The sequence below is a fragment of the Pseudorasbora parva genome, chromosome 3 (genome assembly GCF_024679245.1).
Source record: "Pseudorasbora parva isolate DD20220531a chromosome 3, ASM2467924v1, whole genome shotgun sequence".
NCBI classification, from domain to species: Eukaryota; Metazoa; Chordata; class Actinopteri; order Cypriniformes; family Gobionidae; genus Pseudorasbora; species Pseudorasbora parva.
The window spans coordinates 58,725,075-58,751,515 of record NC_090174.1 but is presented as its reverse complement, the minus strand read 5'-3'; the positions used below and the strand labels follow the sequence as shown (position 1 = coordinate 58,751,515).

The 26,441-nt window shown below is 40.6% G+C and overlaps 1 long non-coding RNA gene and 1 pseudogene across 1 annotated transcript; one reads left to right on the top strand and one right to left on the bottom strand.

The window, feature by feature from the left end:
* Positions 1–10,371, top strand: part of LOC137071660 (60 kDa lysophospholipase-like) — a 30,878-nt pseudogene extending 20,507 nt beyond the window's left edge.
* An 8,182-nt stretch (positions 10,372–18,553) lies between these two features.
* LOC137071558 (uncharacterized) lies at positions 18,554–19,231 on the bottom strand. Its single transcript, XR_010904452.1, has 2 exons — positions 18,889–19,231; positions 18,554–18,618 (listed from the first exon to the last, which is right to left on the bottom strand). It is a non-coding gene; the product is annotated as an uncharacterized lncRNA (long non-coding RNA).
* Between the last annotated feature and the right edge of the window lie 7,210 nt (positions 19,232–26,441).

The window sequence follows — 26,441 nt, the reverse complement described above, 5'->3', positions numbered from 1 at the left end:
GTCGCTGTGTAATTTGGCCACTGCTCTGCTCAAAACCTCCATGAGCTCCTCACTAGCAGGGGTCTGAAGTGGCGAGTCTTCAGCCCCTTAATCGACGCTGCAGACATCCACCTCCTCAGAGGAAGATAACTGCAGCGCCGCGGCCGTCCCCCGGGTGGGAAAAACCGCAGCGCGGGCTCCCGAACCCAGAGAAGCGGCATATTTGTGGCATATTAACGCGGAATCTGCATATTAGCGCGGAATCTAGTGTTAACGCAGATTTCCCCGGAATTCTACATATTTGTAATGAAATTCAGTGTCGTGTGAGAGGAGAACGTAGGCTATGTCTGAGGAAAATGCAGACCAAGGGAAGCAAACCTCTCGCGACACAACCCCTCCCGTCATTTCAGCTCGCCCTTCAAAACAATGAAAGTATGGCAGTGTTGGTCTCCACGGCTCTGCTTTCGTCAGCGAAAAAGTTAAGAAACTCGACGCTAACGGCGGTTTCACACTGCACGTGCGCCCGTTGTTCTTTTATGCAGGCAGCGTTGGTCGCGGGCAACTGTACCGCGGCTCGTGTATTGCAAATACAGACAAATATTGTCCATTCTGTCAGATTGTCCGGTGTTCCATATCATTCTCGTGCTCTAATTTATGATGGGCACATTAGGCAGCATATCTGCTGCAAATGCGACCGTGTTTCCCTCTGTTCCAAACACATGCATATAACATGCTGTAGCCTATATGGGTAGTTTACATGATACATGTAATCTTAAAGTTAAGATAAGCCTCTAGTTTTAATCATTTAAAGGGGCCTTTGAAGGAAAAAACTTCTGGCAGTGTTGTGTTTTCATGTATTGTATTTTTATTTTTCACAGCTCTGGATATCATAATGGTTATTGTTAAACAGAGCAATTCACTATATAATTTCATGGTGAAATGTTTTTTTTTTTTCCATGTTAATTTTTAGCTTTAAATGTTTTACTTCACAGTACTGTATGTAAAAGATGATTCTTTTTTTTTTTGTTCTTTTAAAAAAAAATTAACTTGAAAGGGAAAAATAATGGAGCACTTTCATTTGAACTTATATAAACTAATATAATGCATTTTACCGGAAAGTTTAAAGCTCATAAACATTAATATTTGAAGTACTTGAAGTGCAGTGTTATGTTGCATCATGCAGTATTTGTCCTAAAAAGTAAATGTGATGTTTGTTACCTCATTAAATTTAAGGTCATTCTTATTTTTTGTTTTATGTTCTATTATATTAACATTAAAAGCACACTCTTTTTGACTAAAAGAAAAAAAATGAATTCCCAAAAATGTAAACGGAAAAAACGGAATTTGGGAAAAAATAAAACGGAATTTGGGAAAAAATAACAGATTTTATAGGGCCCTACAATTGCGATCCCCACGCCATGAGCCACCGCTGAGCCTCGGCCCTCCTCGAAGAGCGCCCGGTGAGATCGCAGCACGCGAAGAGCAGCACCTCACAATGCTCGCAGCCGGCACCCTCGAGTGCAGACTGCGCGTGCTGCTCTCCTAAACAAACAACACACATCAAATGTGTATCCCCGCTCGTGATGTAGCATGAGCAGGGAGGAACACACTGTCTGTAATGCTGTTCGCTCGCCATAATCTCTCTCTCGTGTATATATAGTGTGAGTGCAAACGAAAACAATAAAGTCTGAACTCAGACACAAACACAGAGTTTTCACAGACAAGATAACACAGAGCACTTGTTGAAGTCAACAGACGCTAAAGGCTTAAATAGAAGCTAAAATATCTTTTTAATGCTTTATTGTTACAAAAAAATTAATTTTCCTACACATACCAATATAAAATGTGTGTTTCGTTTAGGGAGTAGGGTTAAGGGATCTTACATTTATCTATAAAATGCTAAAAGGGAAATTATACAGATATTGTTATGTGAAAGATTCATAAATATGTAACGTTTTGTAGCTGTAAAAACGTAATAATGCCATGTTTAAATGTTGCTGATTCAACCATAGTATGTTTTAGCATCTATGCAAATGTATGGTAAGTATTTTTATTGTCTTTGAAAGTTACGAATGAATATCTACGCATTAACAATGAATCTTAGCCTGTTTTATTCCAGGAGTGTGTAATTTAATATTCCCTCGCAGGCTCTGCATGGCGCTGGCGTGATCACTGGTCGTGATATGACCCCAGAAGCTGCTCTTACAAAACTCTCCTATGTGCTGGCAATAAAACAACTCAGTACAGAAGACAAGAAGAAGGTATGAAAAAAATGTCTCTTCAAAAAATACATTTAAACCACATTTGGGTTAATAACGTACACCGAGGGGCGTGGGAAGTAGGGGTGTTGTTACAGGATTGTAAATGGAATAGCCTACTTTTTCTTGTCTTTTTTGCAGTACATGGTGTAGTAGAGTAGACCAAAGCCCTTTTCACACTGCGATTCCGGCAAATACACGGATAATGCGACCCGGCATTTGTTCCCGGGCCGCTAGATTTGGCCCATTCACACTGCCAGCGAAATACCGTAATATGTGCGCTTTCACATACAACCCGTAACGGTCCCGGATCGAGTTGACACGTGACATCCTGATGTGACGTATAATGGCGAGCGATCTCCGCTTCAGCGCGGATAGTAAGGAGCTCAGTGGTCTCGACTTGTGTCCAGTTTGCACACATTTCTGCTTGTTTAATTTTAGTTTCTTTTGTATACGAACACTCTCTGCGTTTAAAACACCGACTAGCTCTTCTGGCACTGCAGGGTTGTATTATTGAAAAAACAAGCTCTAGGAGTCGCACGATAACTACGTACACGTTGCGGCATTAGTTTTGGCTTTTGTTCACACAGCGCTCGTCCCGGGTCAAATCCCGCAATGTTACTAGGTCCCCGACCCAGGTCAAATTCGGTAATCAATCCCGGGACGTGGTTGCTTTCACACAGAAGGCGACCCGGCAATGTTCCGGGAATATTGCGGGTCCGACGTGCAGTGTGAAAGGGGCTCAACAAGTGAAAAGCCATTGCGTTTCCTTACCAGTTTAATTTCGTCGAAAAAAATGACCAGAGTGAGTAGTAATTCAGCACTTGCGTTTAATTTTCATTCAGCACCTCATTTTTTCTTTTTATCCCCCTGGACTTGCGCATATGCCGCTGATATCTGTCTCTTATCGCGCCATGCATCACAACAGTCATGTTAAAAATCATGAATGCATTCACTCATCCACAGCAGGAGCCAAGTTCCATGATTCCACACTCATTCACTGCATCATCAATCTATGCCTTTGTTTATAGGCTCATTTGAGATTAGCAAAATCTGTGAAGAACCAATTAACGTCCGAACGAGGTCGGACTTGGTGCATCTAAATCAGTTCCCTATAGTTCAGTAGTCAGGGCACTGATCAGGACAATAAGTCAGTGGGCTGACACCCTGATCAGTGCCCTGACTACTGAACTAGTGAACTAGTGTCAATGATTGAGACGCACCCTAGCTCTGTCATGCTGACATAGGCCTACGTGTGTCAAAAATCTCACACGATGGCAAGGCGGACGTGTCAGATAACGCAGTTGGGCGCCGTTTCTCCCACTAAATTTTTTTTTTTTAAATCTCAGAATTCTGAGATATAAACTCGCAAACCCCAAACTTTCGAATGATACAAATGCCAAGTTCTTTGTCATACTCCTTGTATTCATGTTTGTTTCTTATTATTTTTGACTTTTATACCATGTTCAAGAAAAGGTTAAAAAAAATGTCATGGGGTGTAAAGTAAATAGTATTAAAAAGATTAAATTATATGTATGTATGCATGTATGTATGCATATATATATATATATATATATATATATATATATATATTATATATATATATATATACACTGTAAAAAAAAAAAAAGCATGTCTCCAACTGAAAATGTTCTAGTGACTGATCACATCTACATTTTACAGTTGGCCAAATTGAATTTCTGTGAATTGATGCAATTTCAATTTTCAATTGGAGACATGAATTTTTATATATATATATATATATACATACATACATTATATATTATATATATATATATATATATATATATATATATATATATATATATATATATATATATATATATATATATATATATATACATATATACATACATATATATATATATTTATATATATAAAAGGGCTGTCAATCGATTAACAAATATTTAATCGCATGATTGTCATGAATTAACTCGCGATTAATCGCAATTTAATCGCACATTTTTAGCAATTGTAAATGTATCTTAAATTAAGTTTAAATTGTTTAAATAAAGTTTAAATTAACCTTTTCAGCTGCCGGTATCTTGTGTGTGTGTGTGTGTGTGTGTGTGTGTGTGTGTGTGTGTGTGTGTGTGTGTGTGTGTGTGTGTGTGTGTGTGTGTGTGTGTGTGTGTGTGTGTGTGTGTGTGTGTGTGTGTGTGCACGCCGAACTGTGATGCAATTCACGTGTACAGTGTGAGAAACACGGACTCGGGAGCGCTCTTGATTAGAAAAGTAACCTGCGTATTCGTTTTAGCCGACTGTAATGTATTTATTTCAATAAAACGCATGTACTGTAAGTGATGGTGTTAATGATTTACCTCAGATATGAGTGAGAGTGAGCTGCAGTGCATCACGCTCGGACTGCAGAGAATGTGCTCAGTGAAAAAACACTTTTCTTTAGACCTGGAGTCTAATAAAAGTTAAACAGAAAATATGGTAGCTTATGTAGGCAATATGCACTTTTGGTTTTCAACCCTTTTCTTTCCCTATTAATGTTTGCTGTTGCATTCTTTGCGTCTATGACTGCTCTCACTTTTTCCAACTATGGGCTATGCCACGGATCAAACAGAAAATGAGCGCTGCGTTAAGGGTGCCGTGTATACATATATATATATATATATATATATATATATATATATATATATATACAAATTACATGCTACATGGCATCTTACAAACTGAACTAACCTTGCTCTGATGTATAATTTTTGTTGTAGATATTTTAAGAAACGTATTGACCTTACAATCTTTTCTTTAATTATTTTTGTTAGTTGTTTCACATGAATTTGATTTAAATGTGAGTTTAATTCATATAATAATAAAGAGCAGTAGTTTTATTGTAAATAATACAAATTAGATGATGATTATTACTTGTTTTGGATCACTTATTAATTCAACCTGTTCTTTGTTCATAAGATGATGAGTACCAACCTGCGTGGTGAGATGAGAGCTGACCTGAAAGGTCCAGAACTTTCTCTCAGCGACAGTCGCTTTATTAAGGTCATCGCCAAGTCCCTCAACAGTAGCTGTAAAGAGGTAACCTGCACTTTCTCTCTTTTTAACTTTGGTTTGTACTTTAAACGAACAGCCTGTTTCAGAAAGGAGGTTAAGTGAAAACTCTTAAGTATGTTAAAGTAACACACTGACTTTTTGGGACTTTAGCTTATTCACCGTATATCCCCCAGAGTTAGATAAGTCCATGCATACCATTCCAGTATACCAGCATACCAGTCTGACGAGAGTTATTTTGTCACTTTGGCTAGAAACGGGGCTAGAAAGGAACCTCACGTTCACTTCATAACATCTGCCACATCTGGAAGTAACCTAATAATTAGAATTTCCTTTAGGATTTCCAATGAACATATGGACTGCATTTATATAGCGCTTTTAACAGACCCTATGGCCATCCAAAGCGCTTTACATTTTTGCCTCACATTCACCCATTCATACACCGACAGCAATGTCAGCCATGTAAGGCACCAAGGAGCAGTTGGGGTTAGGTGTCTTGCTCAAGGACACTTCGACACTTGGTCAGGTGGAACCGGGGATCGAACCACCAACCTTCTGGTTTGTAGACAATCTACATGAACCACTGAGCCACTGCCGCCCCCTGACGAGAGTTATTTTGAGAGTTAGAAAGATGCATTGATAGAAAGATGCATTGATGACATGCATATTCCCATCGTCACACCTTCCGAGAATAAAAACCAATTACTGTTTGGAATGGAAAGATGCCAGATGGAAGGGCAGTCCGAGATGCATGATGTAACCACCACAGCTGATTAATAAAGTCACATGTTAATTTCATTACCCTAATTCAGAAATGTTCTCTATTTCAAGCTGTTACATTTAATTATGTGAAAAGAGCGTTAGACCATGCGTAACCTTAGTTCTGGGGTGATCATAACTACCCTATAAGTTCCTATAACTACCCAGTGCGAAAGTCTCTAGTGTACACCCCTACTTGGGAGTAATTTCACTAAATAGTCATGCCAGTTTGGTGCACTGCATTTTAGTGCAAACAAATGATGATTACAAAATGTTACATATACAACCCTATAATAAATCAGAAGAGGCTCAGATGTCAGATCAACTATACTGATATTACTGATGTCCACAGGAGCTTGAAGCCATACGAGATGCAATAACTCCCACTCTGGCCTGTGCTGCTGCTAAGGCTGGAGATATTGAAGCTCTAGAGGCCATAAGGAAAATGGTAAGCTATTGACACCCATTTAGAAGCGCAAACACTACCGTAATAAGTACAATCAAATAAACAGCCTATTTTTACAGTGTACGGTAGTATATGCCTGCAACTGTTTTGTATTTGAATATTGTTTATTATATGAAAAATTATCCAGGAGCATGTGAACAAGTCAGCTGTTCTGGTTTGTATTATTAAATACAGTCTAGCAAATCAGGATATGGCTTATGATTCATAACTTTCTACATAGGGCTGTAACCTGAGCATGGCAGATTATGATGGCCGCACTCCTCTCCACGTCGCTGCCTGTGAGGGGCATCTGGAAGTGGTGGAGCATCTGCTGAGTAAAGGGGCCACAGTCTATGCCAGAGATCGCTTTGGTGATACACCACTTCATGGTGCTGTTTCCTTCAGGTAGTATTGATTTACTCCAAATAAGTGTTTTTAGGGCCACAAAAAGTTATTAACTCTTTGCCACATACATTTATACAGACAGTCTTCACGACAAACTAGACAAAACCACTGATTTTAAACTGGTGGTTTCGACCAATAACGGGGTCACAAGTAGGGATGCGCTATAACTGATAATTCTTTATTTTTGAAAGCTGATAACCGAGATATTGGCCTATAAACCTACATCCAAATTTTTGTATAATTTTTGAGAGCCTGATTATAAAACAGTTTCACCATTAAAAGCAATATCCCAAGTATCCAAATGACAATAAGACTTGTGCTGCATATTGCACTTAACCATATTTTTCTTTTTGAAGGGATTTGTCATATTTCAAGTAATTCAAAAGCCATCCCAGCGAACAGTGTGCATCTTAAGTGTCTCAGCTGAAGGAAATCATCCATTATTTATTGGCTTTAATATATCTGGCAACTGTTCTTACCGGGCCGATAACAATAACATTAATAATGAATTAGTCGATACTGATATTGTGGCCGATGTATCACGCATCCCTATTCACAACTCTGTTCTAATGCAACTCGCCATATAATCATTCATAGTTAGCATAGAATTTACTCACACTCATACCAAAACAATAGCTGTCCCAATTCGAAAGCTGCATCCTTAGAAGAGTGCAAAGTTCTAAGGTCACAGCTTTGAAGTCCACAAAGGTTGAAATGAGCATTGTGGAACGGATTGGCCGAGCGACTGTGACAGCTGCTATTGATGAGATCCAATGGGCCAGCTAGTAGTCGCTGTGCGAGTAAATCTCAATCCTCTGACCTCAAGAGACGCTCTAGCGACTGACGCTAGAGGTTGCAGCCTTTAGCCTTGTTAGAGCGTTTGACTCATGCTGGCGGACCAGGGTTCGAGTCCCGCTTGGAGCGGGCAGGTTCGAACAGGAGGGGTTACATTGTTGACCAGGACTACTGGCAAAGTCAATTAAACGTGTGACTGTATGTGTAATTTTTCTATGTAGGCACAAGGAAGTTGTGAAGTTGCTGAGGAAGACTGGAGCTCATTTTTCCCAGGATGAAATGGATTATGCTGGAATAAAGTTGCGCAGGTCTCATTTACGTATACACATTTCCTCTCATCAGTTCTTCTCTCATTGCTTTTATAAACTTGTGGACACAGCAATTTGATAAAGGACACAAATGTCAGTTTTATTATTAGTAGTAGCAGTAGAAGTACTTTTTTAGTACTGATTTAATTCATTACAATTATTCCATTAATTAATATAGTTAAGCTTAAGGTGGAGTTTTAAATGGCACATTAAAGTTCAATGGAAGTGCGGTCACAAATATGAGCATATCTGTTTGTCTAAGATTAATGTACAGTTTGGTGTATTGAGCACACACCACAACTGTTGTGTCTTTAGTTTACGAACTTCCTGTGTTACAATTCATGATTGCCCATTTAGAGATTATAATGTGTGTTTTACAGTCTTGCAGAGTGTGGTGATGTTGAAAGATTGGAGATTTATCAGTTAGCTGGGATTGATCTGACCATGCCTGACCATGGACAGACACCCACTGAAGTGGTGAGTTAATGATGGAGATCTGTGTGGAATACAGAATTATAACCAAACATTTGATGCCTTCACTGACAATTCATTCTTATTACTGTTTGAATGGATATACAAGTGTGTGGATATACAAATGTGTTTCATTCAGTGTTGAATAATAAAAAAAAAGATTTCTGCTTTATCAAAGCAATGACAAAAAGGGCCACTTTCCTGCAGAGTTTAGCGTAAACTTATCTCAATACACCTGCCTGGAAGTTTCTAGAATGCCTTGTGAGACCTTAGCTGAGTTTTATCCACACATTCACTATTCCCTATATCACTCCACTTATAGCCTACAGTCTACTTGAAGGAGGTAAAGAAAATTAACAAGCAAATAGAAAATGAAGGGCATGATTCTCACAGTGTACTGTGGGTATGGTTGAGCATAGGGGTGGGCGATATCTCGATATTTAAAATATATCAAGATATTTTTTAAACTCGATATGGATTTTGACATATCGTATATATATGTATATATGTATATATATATATATATATATATATATATATATATATATATATATATATATATATATATATATATTGTTTATATTTATAATTCTGATTCCGCCACTTTGCTTGTTTGCCTTCTCTGTGTTGTGCTCGCACGCCTCCCGCCTCGTTGCTTTTGTTCCCCTCCACTCGCATGTCTCATTGCAACCAGGTGAGGATTAGTTATCATGTTGACAAGCGCGTGCGTTGTTCAAGACTCAGTTTAGAGACCATGATTTTCCTTCTAACACAACTGCTTGCTAAAATTCATAAAGAAATATTAATGTTCATCATAGTTCAAATCGCAAGTTTCACCCACAGTCAGGGTGTTTTTTTTTTGTTTTTGTTTTTTTGATAAACACAAAAAAAACATTGTTCCTACATGAACTGACTACCTCTTTGCACTTCAATAAAAATATTATGACTATGATATTTGGCATATTTGTTGGGGGTTATTTTTCCTGTAAAGATATCGATATATATATATCGTATATCGAGATATAGCAAAATATATCGAGATATATTTTTTGCTCCATATCGCCCAGCCCTAGTTGAGCATACATCAGACACCTGCACGGGGCCGATGTTGTAAATCCGTGTCTGCCTTCACCTGCAGTGGTTAAAACCACATCCGACCCTTTTTCCAATAGCAGCACTATTTAAAATCCGACCAAACCTGCTTAAAATAGAAAAGTCAACTGACCCTCACCCAAAATAAAATCAGATGAGCATATCATATTATAGACACAGTTACAAAAATGGTTATTATCATGGTGCATTATGGAATTGAATTGAATGGGCGCACTCAGTACACTTTTGGTTTTGGATTACGATACAAATGGCTGTCCCCTCAAACAGTGCCCTTTTTAAGGGTATCAGGATTGATTTGGAACACAGAGCCTTTGATAGGCTGGTTCAGGTGTGCTTAATTGGGTTTGGAGCTAAAGCTTGCAGGACAGTGACCCTCCAGAAGCAGGATTTTATCACCCCTGCAGTAAAATCTATTAATGGGCTTCTCTCACATTTAGGCACCAGCCACTGGATGTGAGTAGGCTGTTGAGATCTTACACCAGGCAGTTCAGTACCAAACTCAGGTAGGAAACAAAAAAAATGTACATTCATATATGAATGGATTGTAAATTAGCTGCCATTATGATATATTTAAAGTTTCACAGATAGATACAGTTTAGACAAAACAGAGAATAGTTCTGAAATTGGCATGAATGAATTGCATTAAAATGTGCATCCAGATCATTCCATATTGTGACAGCAATCTACATTTTGGATATTGAACCTTGCAGTTGAAGTGCAGAATTCATGTGATGCTTACATTATTCTCTTTCTGTCTGTTCTCTAGAATGGCGAGTTTGAGTTTACTGCTTGTCCAAGATCTTGAGGAGGCCGTCCTGCTATCACTTCTTGTTCTTATCATGCATCTCATTTCTTATCTTCAGCAGACACAGTATATTTCCTTACTTAGACAATTATACTCCTAAAGGGGTCATATGATGCTATTTTAAATTGGGTATACTACAACAGGTTAATATGATTTAATGTTCAAAAACACATTATTTCTCACATACTGTACATTATTGCAGCTCCTCTATTCCCAGTCGGTCTGAAACCTGCTTAGTTTTACAAAGTCCATCCTTCTGAAAAGCTCAGAGTGCTCTAATTGGCCAGCTGACCTAGTGTGTTGTGATTGGACAAACACCTCCATCGTGTGTTGGAAATATGCCCATCGCCATGATCACAAGCTTTTATAAACACATTTAATAATAAGGTTGTCAGCTTTAACGATCAGTCAGATTCAATCGAAATCTCTTTGTGGGAGAATATTTGCCTCATAACTTTGTAGTTTGTGCATGTATACGATCTGCAATCACAATAAAGGAAAAACATCATCAAAAGCATCATATGACCTTTTAAAACAAAGAACACAAGACATGCTTTTTTAGCTCTGTCCCTCTTAAACCGTAAGCAATCAGATATGAATGTATTGTGATGTTGCAAAACAATCATATTGAAAGCTCTGAAAATTTTCAATAGATCAAATCATACATGCAGTTTTTATGATTTTTATTTTATAATCATTTGTAATCATTAGTCTTTTATACACTCTTGTACATTACCACAAGAGTGCTGATTTGTTTTGTGAGGCACTGCCAATGTTCATCAACCCCCTCAACTGACGCTGGTATGCAGTATGACAGAGAAGACCTGTTCTTTTAAAGAGCATGTAGAAGGGAAACTTTTCAAAGAATGTTTGATAATGATCATGGAGGTTTGCTTGCTTTTAATCAATCTATATAATCCAATGTTTTCATCTGATTTTGGGGGGGGGGGGGGTCTGAAGATTTTCAATAAACCAATCATACAGTTTATGATTTAATTAATTTCATAATCATCTAAAGGGATGTTTGTCTTCATGGGTAGGAGATAAGAGAATGTCTCCATTTTAAGGTTTTTATCAGCACAGGATGATGTTGTGAAGCAAACATTTGTCATTGTTTTCCTCGGTGTAATAACACGTGGAATTGTACTGGCCAGACGAAGACTGAGCATTGAGACATTTGCATCTAAAAATATTCAATAAACCCTGCTCTTTTCTCATCACTGTTACGACCCCTGGCTCAAGGGAAGCAACAAAAACAAGGGACACACGCAAACCAAATCTTAAAGCTCAAAAATAGGTTTATTAACTAAATTAAGGTAACAAAGTAATAGAATGAAAACAATGAAATATAATAATGTTTCTGTGTCCGTCAGTAACAGTGTGTAGGGCAGAATGCATGGATGGATGTGAAGTTGGAGCATAAATGCAGAAAACAAAAAACATAACATCAACAAAAGTACAAAACCAAGCGAAGTCCAAAACCAAAAAATCCTCAAAGTTCCCAAATCCTCAGATCCCAAATCGCTCAACTGGAGATCTCTTTTTAAAACAGCGTCTGAAGCACTGGTCACAAGTGTATCCAATAGACAGCTAATTTGTGGAAACAGGTGAGGTGCCAAACAGCAATACTCAAGACAAACAGGAGAGGGCGTCACACCCCTCCCCATAAGACAGGCCCTGTGTCCCAATTCGCATACTATCCATCCTAAATAGTATTCGAAAATAGAATTAGTATGTCCCAAATCGTAGTAGGTTGAAAAGAGTATTCCAAAGATTCCCGGATGGTTTACTAATTCCGGTCCGAATTCGAAGTACTGATCGATGTGCAATCTAATGGCTGATATTGCCCACAACCCATTGCGAGTTGGACGAGGATTCGATTAGAACTACAAACGTGGATAAAAAGCGTTCAAAAACTACAAAACATGACAGATGTGCGAGTCAGACAGTTAAGTAGAGAAGTTTAGATTTTTAGATGCCTTTTAAGTGAGACTCCCAACTGTCACTAAAATCCACCAAGTCGTCCAAATAGACAGTACAACCCTCAAGCCCAGAAATTACCCGGTTCATGAGGCGTTTAAAATTCGCCGAAGCATTTCGCAGGCCAAAACTCATGACCTGGTAAGAATATAGCCCTGATGGGGTAACAAAAGATTTCCTGCGCTCTTTTGGTTAAAGGCACTTGCCAATAACCCTTCAGCAAGTCAAACTTACTGACAAACTTAGCTGACCCAACCTGGTCCACGCAGTCTTCAACACGGGGCAAAGGGAAACAATCTGGTTTCGTTAAGCTATTGACTTTACGGAAGTCTGTACAAAATCTTACGGTACCATCTGACTTTCCAACTAAAATACACGGGGAAGCCCAATAAGAGAACAAAGGCACTGCAATATTGTGGTCTTGCATATACTCAGTTTCTCTCTTCATTACTTCTTGTTTCTCAGGTGGAACACAATAAAAACGTTGTTTAACAGGCTTCGCATCCCCCACATCAATGTCATGTTCCACCCAATCAGTACGAGACGGCGTGTCACCGAATAATTCAGGAAAACTATGCAACAGATCACAACTCCTGGCATCTTACAGGAGATAAATGACGGAGAGTAAACTTTAAGTTCTGCAATGCCTCTGAATTGGACCACAGAAAACTGTCATCGGGCGAAATGGTCTCCTCTTCCTCACCCACTAAACTCACATTCCCCATACCCATGGAAAATGCGGAGAGTGCTGAATGCAAAGTTGTCACATTTTCCACAGGGTTAGCCTCATTTTCATTATAGGGTTTTAAAACGTTTACATGGCACCGTTTAACTGACTTTTTCCTTGATGGCATTGCAATGTCGTAATTTTCATCAGTCAGTTTACGTAGTACAACAAATGGGCCATCAAATTTAGCTTCAAAAGGAGAAGATACCATAGGCCTTAACACCAAAACTTGATCGCCTGGTACAAAAACTCAATGCTCAACCGTACGATCATACAATCGCTTCATGTTTTTCTGCTGTTTTACGAGATTTACTTTCGCCAGGTCTCTAGCCTGAAGCAATCTGTTTTTAAACCCCAAAATGTATGATGCCAAATTTTTAGGAGGCTGTGGAGCTTTACCAAACTCCTGAAATACAGACAAAAGTCCACAAACTTTATGGCCAAAGACCAAGTCATTCAGGCTGAAACCCATACTTTCCTGTACTACTTTGCGTGCAGCAAACATCATGCACGGTAAACCCTCTTCCCAATCTCTATCCAAGTGCAGACAATGTGCATGGAGAAGTGACTATAATGACTGATGGAATCTCTCCAATGCACATTGACTTTGTGCATGATACGCAGAAGATTGATTGTGCTTAATGTGCAGCTGTTTTAACACTTGCTGGAAGAGATGAGACGTAAGGTTTGAACCCTGATTACTCTGGATGACTTTTGGAATTCCAAAGACTGATATAAATTGTGTTAACGCTTTGACTACAGAACGAGAAGTAATGGTACGCAATGGATATGCCGCAGGAAAGCGTATGTTCAAACATCACCGTGAACAAATAAGTGCTACCTGTCTTCGAACGAGGAAGTGGCCCTATACAATCGACAATAAGATGTTCAAAAGGTTCACCAGTGGCTGCAATTGGTTTCAACGGAGCAGGTTTCAATACCTGGTATGGCTTACTCGTTATTTGACAGGTTTTACATGTCTTTATATAAGCAGAAATGTCTCGTTTTAAGCGTGGCCAAAAAAGATATCGCAACAAACGATCGTAAGTCTTACGCACTTCCTGATGACCTGATTGATCATGTGCAATTTTGATCATCATTTGTCGAAACCTAGTTGGAACAACTACTTGAAACATAGGATCCCCAACGAAATCCTTGTGAGGAACCTATTTCCTCAACAACACTCCATTATGGACAAAATATCCACGGGCAACGCTCTTACGCTCTTCTGTTGGAAGAACAGCACTCATCCAAAGAGTTCATCCAATGATGAGTCACTCTGCTTTTCCTTTCCCAATTCCTCTGCAGAAACAGGAAAAGACAAATCAGGCAAAAACTAATTACTACAGACTTTATCAGATTGTCTCTCCTTTTGATCACACAATTTCTCCTTATCTGCACGAGTCACTACACATACGCTGTCCTGACACAAAGAATTTGATTCGCTTTTGATTTTGTTACAGGTCACTATAGGGAACACAGAGCTATCAGCCCACACACGTTCACCTACCAGTCCATTTTCCAAAATAATATGGACTCCCTCAACTGGCAAAGCTGGTCGTACTCCCATTACAACCTCACCTTGAATTAAAGCGGACTGAAGTCTTACCTTATGAAGAGGCACAGACAAAGTATTCAGACCTATTCCCCGAATTAAAACATTCTCACCAGTGTGAGACTGTGAGGAAAAAGGTAGCACTGACTCTAGAATTAATGAGTCCATGGCGCCAGTATCTTGCAAGATTTTAACAGGGACTTCCGCTTTCCCTTCAACCAGAGATACACGACCTTCTGTAACAAAAGGCGAATAAGAAAAATCAAATTTTTGCTTTTCAACAATATCACTCCCTACAGAGAGGACAGATGCTACAAGAGCAGCAGGTTTAACATGTGAACTCTGTGCAGAACGGTTAGCTTTATTTTTAAGGACAGAACAATCTGCTTTCCAATGGCCTCTCTCATGACAATAATTGCATGTCTTACTCGGATCGAAGATTCCCTTGAAAACACGGTTAAATTTGTATGAAGACTTCAGAGGTACTTCTGACTGAACGTCACGAGCATGCCAATCAACAAATGCAGTTTTGTGCGTCAGTGCAAAATCATCGGCCAACGCAGCTGCTTCCTCTGGCATTTTGACATTATGCTCACAAATATACGTAGCTATACGTCTTGGGACTGAATTTTTAAATTGCTCCAACACCATTACGTGAAGCAAATCCTCCAATGTACATTAAAACTTTTAATGTTTACTGCTGTACACCAACGATTAAAGTGCTTTCTCAGATTGCGCACAAATTCTAGGTGTGTTTGCTACTCTTCTTTTCTCTGCAAACGAAAGCGCTGTCTGTATGCTTCGGGTTCACATTCAAATGTTTTTAAAACTGCAGATTTAACTTTATGATAATCTTTACAATCATGGATTTACAGTGAAGAAAAAACTACTTGTGCTTTCCCAGTTAACACACACTGTAACAGTGCAACACGGTTATCATGTGACCAGTCTCTCAGTTCTGCCATGCTTTCAAATAAAGTAAAGAAAGTATCAGGATCTTCTTCATTGAATTTCGGAACAAGTTTTAGATTTGAAACGAGTAAAAGAGACATACTTTGCTCCTGACCAGAGCTAGATAGCTTACCTCCTTTTATAAGGTCGAGCTTGTGGAACTCTATATCCAATTTTGCCTTTTCCAACTCCATCTTACCTTGTTCAGAACGTTGTTTTAATTTCTCATGCTCCATCTGCAAAAGCAGCAGCTCTTTTTGCTGTTCAAAAGACAGAAATTGTAAATTAGATGCACCTGGTACAGATTCTTCCATCTTGGCTTCTAAGGCTGCATTTACACTGCAGGTCTTGATGCACAATTCCGATTTGGTGACTATATCTGATTTTTTTGAAGACCCGCTTACATCATCTTTTCAAAAGCGACCCGTATCCGATATTTGCATTTACACTGTACACTGGCAAAACAGCCCAAGACGTTCTTAATCGGTGAAAGGAAGTAAAACAGCGCAATATGCAATGGACGCAGACAAAATGATTGCACAATGTTTTGCTGTCTGCACTGTTCCACACATCTTTAAAGTCGGCAAAACATTTCTCTCTTTAGACGGAGAAAAAGAGGAGAGCCCTTGACGGGGTTGCCAGGTTTTCACAACAAATGGGGCCTAACAAACCTTTTCCAATCAACTCAGTTTTCAAAGTTACCTTAACATTTTTTTCGAGCCTTTTAGCTTTAAATCACAATTTCGTGATGTTCCGCGATGCTTAATAATAGCTCTTTAGTACACCCACCCAAGAATTCATGAGAAGGTGAACTAACAAATGCATCGATATCAGTCATGGAAAAACACCAGAAAACAATTCAGTCCACACAGTACAATCAAATAACGAGAGTTTTCCCTCTACCTACCTATCCAATAACTCTACCTAACTCAACCCTAGTCTTCATGCGATTACCGGTGGGGTGGTTTTATGCACTGTAGCCCGCTGGGTAAAAAACACAACTGGTCAAACCAGCGACGCCTTCAACACCACGGATGTGCTCCCGAGATAATTACTACTACCCACTTTCACCACAACACTACACAAAATTAACAAATCCGACACGCCACAAAAGAAACATGTCGCTTTGCCTATCAGAGAAAACTCACGTTCAAAAAACAATATTGCACATATGTAGGCCACTAACCAACTGGTGATTCAATACGGTGAACAAATTGATTCAAGTACAATTATCGTCGCTTGTCCAAAATACCTAATTATCAAACTTGAAGCGTTCTTAAACAAAAGCAAGGTTGAGCCCCCAATTTGTTACGAGCCCTGGCTCAAGGGAAGCAACAAAAACAATGGACACACGCAAACCAAATATTAAAGCTCAAAAATAGGTTTATTAACTAAATTAAAGTAACAAAGTAAAAGAATGAAAACAATGAAATAATGTTTCTGTGTCCGTCAGTAACATCAGTGTGTAGTGCAGATGGATGTGAAATGTGAAGTTGGAGCATAAATGCAGAAAACAAACAAAACATAACATCAAAAAAGTAGCCTACAAAACCAAGCGAAGTCCAAAACCAAAAAATCCTCAAAGTTCCCAAATTCTCAGATCCTCAAATCCCCAAATCGCTCAACTGGAGATCTCTTTTTAAAAGAGCGTCTGAAGCACTGGTAACAGGTGTATAGACTGTGACCAATAGACTGCTAATTTGTGGAAACAGGTGCCAACCAGCAATACTCAAGACGAACAGCAGAGGGCATCCTTTATCCTGAAGAGCAGACATCTGGCTTTCTCAGGCTGATAGAAAGCTGTTAATATGAGTGTCTTGAGGTACCAAACAAAACTTGGTTTATGTTACAGGCCTCAGACCTAGGGTATATCTGGGCAGACAGCAAATGATACACAGGCAGTGTGCACTGTGGATCGGTGAATAAACAGTGAAAACCTCGAGAGGACAGAAGTTATGTCTTTCTACAGCGGCAGTCAGTTTATTACTCAGATAATTCTTTAAATGTCTTTTCTCTTCAAAACGATTCAACTAACACTCTCAAAGTGCATTTGGTGGAAGACAAGTTAACAAACAACAAATTCATGAAAATACGTAGTAAGTGTATGCAAAACATACCTTTGTGCATGATATTATGTATGTATGTTTATATTCAGGTCTGCATTATATGCATTTAGAATCTTGCATTAATTTACAAAAATAATCAGATATTGTATAATACAAAAATTTTCAAAAATGCACAAATAAACATAAATCAAGAGACCAGAAAGTGTTCAAGACCACATTTCAGAAGAAAATACATTAGATGTCATTACACTTGCTGTATTAATTAGATATAATTCTTCTTTTATTTAACTCATGTACACGTGCTGACCACTCAAAATGGCGACTGAACCGAGAATACAACATACTCTCAGAAACATAATTCTAAAATGTCTCTAAAACACTTTTTAACAATATATTATGACATGAATATTTCAGCATGATAAACAGTTTTCTAATGTTAATCAACCATGAAATACAATTAAACACTTTAGCTGTTATAATCTTTTGTGAATTAAAACTCTTTTTTAAGGTACATTTTTTTTAATCATATTAGACACATTTAAGTGTGTTTAAAAGGATGTTATGACGTTACTCTGTGCGTTCGCTCGGTGGCTGCTGTGACATGTTCACACTGCTAAGAGTAAAGCGCTTCTGCAGAATAAAACCGGAAACAGTGTAATCGCCTACAGGCACACTGTAAAACATTATTTAGAAAAAAAAGTTACCTGTTGCCTTAATTTTGAGTTCATTGAAATTAAAATTTTGAGTTAATACAATGAACATTTTTTGAGAATCGACAACCTTTATTAAAATATTAAAAGATTTTGTAAGCATATTGTGTAATCGTGTGTGTTACGATTTAGTATATAGCTGGATTAATGTGCGCTGACCGCCACAGTGTTCTTGTCAGAGAACTCAGAGTCATTGACAGATGATAGCCTTTTAATGAATGCTTTGGCATCAACATAGATGGACATGTGCAAGGTTTTCTAAACAATGAAAGAGAAATAATAATTAACATATAGATCACTTAAGTGTTACATGCTAGATCAAATAAACTCAAAGTATCTTATTCCTCAAACAATTATAACGATCGCTGTATTAAACTTCAAAGAATTGACAGCCCATGATACAGCACATAACTCACGTGAGGTAAACAGATCGCATTAATAGGCTATACATGAATAACTCTTATAAACAGTATCTGCAATGAATACACTTGCAATGTAACATTAATATTCAAATAACACTGGACTTACTTGTCCGTTACTCATGCAATGTCCTTAAAGTGTAAGCAATCCAGCGAGCGAACTTTCTTCCCCGTCGGAATGGCGGATGCAGCTCTATAACGCTACGCATATTCTCAGTGTATTAAATGAGCGCAAGCTCCGCAGCTGCGCATGTTGCGCAATAGTCTGTGACGTGCAGCGCTGATTCAGTGCGCATCTCCGGTATTATGCTGAACATGGAGAATTCAGAACAGCCGCCCCCACATTTGAGCAGCAAATGTGTTGATTAGTAGAATTCTTCATGTTTGCAGATATAACATATTTTCTGGCAGGCCTGGAAGTGGGATAAGGCGGGCTACCGGTCGGGTGTATATTTTACCTCCCACTTGAATTGCAACAGTCCGTACACAACCATCTTTGCTTGGAATGAGTTTCACCACATGACCTATTGGCCATTGGGCTCGTGGTAGATTGGGGTCAATTATCATTACCACGGTATCCAGTGCAAGTGGCTCTGTCTGCTGCTGCCACTTGTAGCGGGATTGAAGGGTTGGCAGGTATTCACGTAGGTAATGGATCCAGAACTGATCTATTAGGTTCTGGCAATGTCGCCATCTACGGCGTCCTATGGTTTCAGGAGCATAAACGGCTTGTGGCAAAGAAGCATCCCGCCGCCCCATCAGAAGCATATTTGGTGTTATAGGGTCAGATATGATTGAGCTCCTACAGCAACCTGGAGTGCACTCTTGTTAGAACGAATCTCCCGCTCCCATGCCCCGCCGAAGTGTGGTGCATTAGGGGGATTGAATTTGAACTCAATCTGGTAATCGGTCAGTTGTCGTTGAAGCTGTGGTTCCAATTCTTTGAATGCCATTCGAAGTTCCCTGTCAGCACTTCTAAAATTCGTCCCTTGATCGGAAATTATTTCTGCTGGTTTACCTCGCCTGGAAATGAATCTGCGGAGGGCCAGTATGAAGGCATCTGTATCCATTGAATTAAGGAGATCCAAATGAATGGCACGTGTCGTCAGGCACTTAAAAATCACCCCCCACCGCTTCTCGTTTCGTCTGCCTATCTTGGCGATAAATGGCCCGAAACAGTCAACACCTGTTGAGAAGAAAGGTGGGCGGAAGATGCGGAGTCGAGACATTGGCAAATCTGCCATTTGAGGAACTTTAGGCTGTGCTCTCCATCTTTGACATTCGGGGCATTGAAGTTGGTACCTTTTGATGACTTGTCGACCTCTCAAGATCCAATACTGTCTCCTGATTTCTGCAAACAACCTTTCAGAGCCAGTATGTAACAGCCGTTCATCATAGTCTTTGATTAGAAGCATGGTAGCTGGATGACGAGGGTCGAGGACAATGGGATGGATATCAAGATCACTAACCTGCTGTAACTGCCGTAGCCTCCCACCTACTCTGATGAGACCCATTGTTTGGTCCAGTTCTGGCGCTAGATTTCTGAGTCTGCTGCTGATATGAACAGGCTGGTCAGCTCTTAGTGAAACAAGCTCTTCTGGAAAACTTTGTGCTTGGCAGGCTCGCAGGAGAATAGCTTCTGCTTCACGGTAGCTGTTAATTGAGTGAGTCTGGTTTGGCTCTGCCGCCCCGTGGCATTGCTGACGTACAGCTTCGACCAGTTCCTTCCATGATTCAAACTGGTTCACATCTGGGATATTTTGTGGCACAGATGCAAAACTGCAGAATGTCATCCCCTTTAGTTCGTTAGACTTGGGTAGCTGAGTGATGGGTGGTCTCTGAGGCCATTTATCTGGAGCTTGCAACAGGAAAGACGGCCCGTTATTCCATCTGCTAGGTCTAGTAAGCTCTAGAAGCGTTTTGCCTCGTGTCAAGTCATCAGCTGGATTATTAGGTGAGTCGACATAACGCCATGATCGCTGATCTGTCAGTTCTTGTATTTCGGATATGCGAGTGCCGACAAATACCTTGAACCGGCATGACTCTGACTGTAGCCATTCTAGGACTGTTGTCGAGTCTGTCCATAAGGTGGTCTGTTGCAAGAAGGAAGACAATTCCGTCTGGATTAATTTTGCCAGCTGTGCTCCAGCCAGCGCCGCACACAACTCTAGCCGTGGCACGGTCTGTTGGCGTTTAGGGGCCACTTTTGACCTGGCCATTATGAATGAGACATTGGTGATGCCCTCATCAGATGTACAGAGGTAGGCTACTGCTCCATACGCCCTCTCCGATGCGTCACAGAAAACATGCAGGTGGTGCACAAATCTAGAACTATCCATGGCTTCAGGAACATAGCAACGTGGGATTGAAACTGTGCTGAGGTGTGGTAACTCCTTCTCCCAGATATTCCAAGACTCGCGCAGTTCAGCAGGGAGGTCTGGGTCATCCCAGTCTCTTTTCTTCGACCATAGCTGCTGTATGAGAATCTTGGCTCTGGTGGTATAAGGCGTGATGAAACCCAATGGGTCATACTGACTCGCTAGTATCTTGTAAACTGTACGCATTGTCAGTACTGAATGTTCGATAGGTCGATATCTGTAACCCAGTGTGTCAGTTCTACAATTCCAGCAGAGTCCTAATGCGGGTTCTTGAGGGTCACAGCGTTTGTACTCCAGCCACCGTTCCATGTCCTGGGATCTGGCATCAGATGGTAAGTGAGCTACTACTGATGATTGGTTGCTCGTCCACTGCCTGATTTCAAATCCGCCATCCGCCAATAGTGCACGCAAGTCATCCACTCTACTCTTGGCTGCCTCCGCAGTAGGTAGACTCTCCAGACAATTATCAACATAGAAACTGGATTCGACATATTGGATGAGGTCAGAAGTGCTGCGTGGGTGTTCTTTGACGTGCTTTTGTAGCGCATAGATGGCACAGCAGGGACTACTGCTGGTCCCGAACGGCAGCACCTGCCATTCACATACTTGCGGTGGAAACTCTCGTTGCAAGTCTCGCCAAAGGAATCTTAGTAAGGGTCTGTCCTCAGGCAACAGGCGAACCTGGTGAAACATACCCTTAATGTCTCCACTGATCGCAATACGGTGCAGTCGAAATCGCAGTAGGACTCCGAGGAGGGATGGTCCCAGGTTTGGTCCTGGCAGGAGTTGCTCATTGAAAGAAGTACCCTTGTATACAAATGAACAATTGAACACCAGACGTGCCTTTCCATTGTGGTAGACGAGGTGATGTGGCAGATACCAGGATTCTTCAGATTCATTAGCTTCTTTAGCCGTGATCTCCTTGACATAACCTGCATGAATTAGTCTATTCATCTCACCTTGATAGGCAGCTGCCTTCTCTGGTTGATCTCGAAGTCTCCTTTCAGTACTGCGGAGATTGGCAAGCACAGCTTCTTGAGGAACACGCAGCTTTGGGGAATCGTCAGTTCTTAACAAGGGAGTGGCATAGCGTTGAATTCCATCAATTAGCACCCTACAGGTCTTGCTGTCTAATATCTTGATAGAATCTTGGTCCTGTTTCGAACGAGTTAACAGCTTTTCACTTCGGTAAGGTAGAGAATCTAGCTGCCACAATCTCTCAACATCTCTGTAGAGGGTATCATAGGCTGCTGAAGCGGTAATGAAATAACTCTGATGAGTGGAGGTTGCTCGATTTGGAAGACCTTCGGGACCTTGAAGAGCCCAGCCTAGTTTTGTACGGACAGCGACTGGCCCAACCTCCGTGCCTCCATAGACGGTTTCTACCGCTGTGATCAGAGTGCTATTATCTGAGCCAATCAGCAACAGGGGCAGAACATTCTTGAATGACTGCAAAGGAATATCTCTCAAGTGCGCATATCGTCGTTGTAGAGCTTTGACTGGGTAGCTCTGTTCCACTAGATCTAATCCATCTGCAGTGAAGGCATTGTGGATTCTGTATCTGACTCCTGGTTTGGTTCTGGAGGACACATCGAAGGTAACAATTGAGCCAGCCAGGAATGTGACATCGGGACGGATAGTACGTTTCCTCCTTCCCTTCCAGCTGAAGCTGTTGAGCAGCAGTAGGTATCAGCATGGTACGTTCAGCTCCATCGTCTAATATTGCAAAGGTCTCGATAGCTCTGTCCTTATTATGTAGAAGCACAGGAACAACTTTCAGTAGTACTCGGCCTGAGGGACTTGAAGGTGTGAGGTAGATCCTACTGTTTAGTGCACTGGTACGCTTAACCTTGACTCGCTCTTCAGCAATCCCATGGAGGACCTGGAGATGTATCTCCCCACAGATTCCACAAGGTTTCTTTAGGTTACAGTCCTCTGGGCAGTGAGAACGGCCACATTTCCAGCACCGTTTTCCTTCTGCTATCCATTGCATGAGGTTGTCTGTAGATTGCTCCTTTATTTCTGAGCACTGTGTTATATAATGCTCTTTGCTGTGGCAGAACAGACAATGGACTTTGGACTTCTTCCATTGGGTGGGTGGAGGTACCGGTTTAGGTGCTTTGACGCTTTGTAGCTCTGTGCCATGGTAGACTGAAGTGCTCTGTCCCTTTGATCGAGTTGAAGCCCTTCCCTGAAGTGAATAAGAGTATTTCTCTTTCTGATAGCGTTCAACTAGTCTACTGGACAGACGCTGTTGTTGAGCTTTACCCTGCAGCCAACCAGAAAAGTCCTGGAGATTATATGGATTTAGGCTGGTGACATTCAGCTTGCCTTGCATCTGTAGAAACTCAATGAAATTGTCCCTGAGATATTTGGGCAGTTTGCTGAGGAGCCTGTCTACATGGGAACAACAGCTGAGTTCAATGCCTCTCGGGCCCTCCAGAGACAGCAACATACTCACAAGAAGATGAACCCTTAAGGCGAATGACTGGAAACTAAAAGCTTCACCGACCTTCACATCTGGAGCGTTGAGTATGGCTGCTATTTCGCTCTGTGCTAATTGATGTGGCTGTCCATAGTGCAACTGTAGAGCCTGCATCGCTGCTGTATATGGCTGAGCTTCGTGCCGACAAGACTGTCCAATCATTTGAGCCTCTGGGAGCTTAAGATGTTCAAGCAACACATGATATTTGTATTTCTCTGACAGCTCAGGATGTGGGTCTAGTAGATTATCCAGAGCTAGTTTCAGATTGGCAAATTCCCTTTCACTGTCTACAGCAAAGTCTGGTGTGGAAGGTTTTGGGGCTCCATATAAGTTAATGGGAGGTGGAGGAGCTGCTTGACAATTGGCATACTGGGGCCAAGTTACTTGTGCTGGGTAGTGAACACTATGTGCACCAGCATATCTAGGCTGTGCTGAGTCAGCACCAGGATAATTGGGATGGCAATCAGCATAAACCGAAGGTACCAATTGTTGCGTCGTATGCATTGCAGATGGAGGATTAGTGGCCCATTGCTGCTGAGACCAAAAGGGGGCGCCCTCAACCTTTATAGACCTTTTAATTCCAGGAGGTAATTTATCTTCATATTGCCGGTGTGGGAGTAACTGTCCTTGTAGAGCTGTATAAGGAGCTGTAGGAGGTTGTGGAGACACTAAGCATGACGATGGAATTGAGTGGACTGAACTCACATCATTCAGTGGAAGTGTTTGCTGGGTGGAATGAGCTCTTATGGAACTATGTGCAACGTTCTGTATAACTGGAACTTGTGCGAGCGGAGATAATTCATCTCTCCTTTGTTCAGGGCTCATTATATCAGGCTGAGAGTCTGGAAAGTCAACTGGTGTCTTTGTGGTGTGTGGAGCAGTCGAGGTAATGTTATGAACTGGCTCAGGGGAAAGTGCTCCCTTCTGAGATGCTATAGCTGCTTCTTGGAGTGAAAGGTTGTCTGCTTCCTCCTCCTCTAGGAAGGCATTAATACGTTTTAACATATCCTGTCGACGCTGCTGCCTTTTCTCATAAAGCGACAGTCGGCTTGTAAGCTGTGAAATCTCAGCTGACTCCTCCCTCTCAGCTGCATTGATGTTCTCCATTAATTCCCTCAGGGACATTTTATCCATTGCTCGGTCTTGCTCGACTTTACGTACTGGTGTAGACATACTCGGCGAAGATAACGCTCTGACACCAGCTGGGGGACTAGTTGCTCTTGGAAAATTATAGTCCATAACATAGTCTTCCAGATGCTGAGGAAGCTTACTCTGTCTCACTGGTCTCCCTGCTGGCTGATCTGGACTGGACGGGTTATCATTGGGCAATGACATTTCTGTAGTAGTCAGCTCCGGCTCGAAGGACCATGTTACGATTTAGTATATAGCTGGATTAATGTGCGCTGAGCGCCACAGTGTTCTTGTCAGAGAACTCAGAGTCATTGACAGATGATAGCCTTTTAATGAATGCTTTGGCATCAACATAGATGGACATGTGCAAGGTTTTCTAAACAATGAAAGAGAAATAATAATTAACATATAGATCACTTAAGTGTTACATGCTAGATCAAATAAACTCAAAGTATCTTATTCCTCAAACAATTATAATGATCGCTGTATTAAACTTCAAAGAATTGACAGCCCATGATACAGCACATAACTCACGTGAGGTAAACAGATCGCATTAATAGGCTATACATGAATAACTCTTATAAACAGTATCTGCAATGAATACACTTGCAATGTAACATTAATATTCAAATAACACTGGACTTACTTGTCCGTTACTCATGCAATGTCCTTAAAGTGTAAGCAATCCAGCGAGCGAACTTTCTTCCCCGTCGGAATGGCGGATGCAGCTCTATAACGCTACGCATATTCTCAGTGTATTAAATGAGCGCAAGCTCCGCAGCTGCGCATGTTGCGCAATAGTCTGTGACGTGCAGCGCTGATTCAGTGCGCATCTCCGGTATTATGCTGAACATGGAGAATTCAGAACAGTGTGTGTTTTATTTCTGATGACGCAGTGAAACAAATAGTGCTATTTTCATGATTTATCAATTTTTTATGTGGTTCAGATACAATAATATTTTGAGTTTCTATTTATTAAACAAATTTCCTTCATTGTATCAACTCAAATTTTTAATTTCAATAAACTCAAAATTAAGGCAAACAGGTTACTTACTTTTATAAGTTAAACCAACAAAAAACAACCAACATTTTTTACAGTCGGGGGTTCTGACTGCAGGGTTGCCGAACGACTAAAGAAACGTTATCTGCAAGATGGTAGAAAACTGCACATTTTTTGTCTATAACCACCCACTGCAACTTATACCAACGGCGGAAATAAGCGCAGTTACAATAGCAAAATGTGGGAGAGCGTTGCTTTAATGTGACTATATTGTATTGCAATAGGTAACACTTCAAAGTCAATACCAAATCATAACTAGTTATCAAATCACTTATAAATGAAATAATGACAAAATCTGGTTATGGTTACACTTAAAATAGTTAAATAGATGAATGAGATGATAAAAACGTATACCATTAATCGAGAGAGCGAGAGCGAGCGAGAGAGAGACTCACCTTCATTGAGAAATACAACAATCAGAAATTAACAGAAATTAACAGATCAAATTGTGCAAACCTCTGCTTACTTAGCCCCATCACAAACTGTGGGCAAAGGCTGATGACGTAACACCAGGTGGGCCCGCCCTCACGTGACGTGACTATGATTGGCCAATTGATAAGCCTAAATCTGATTGGCTAAAGAATATGACCGCTCCGGGTGGGAGGAGA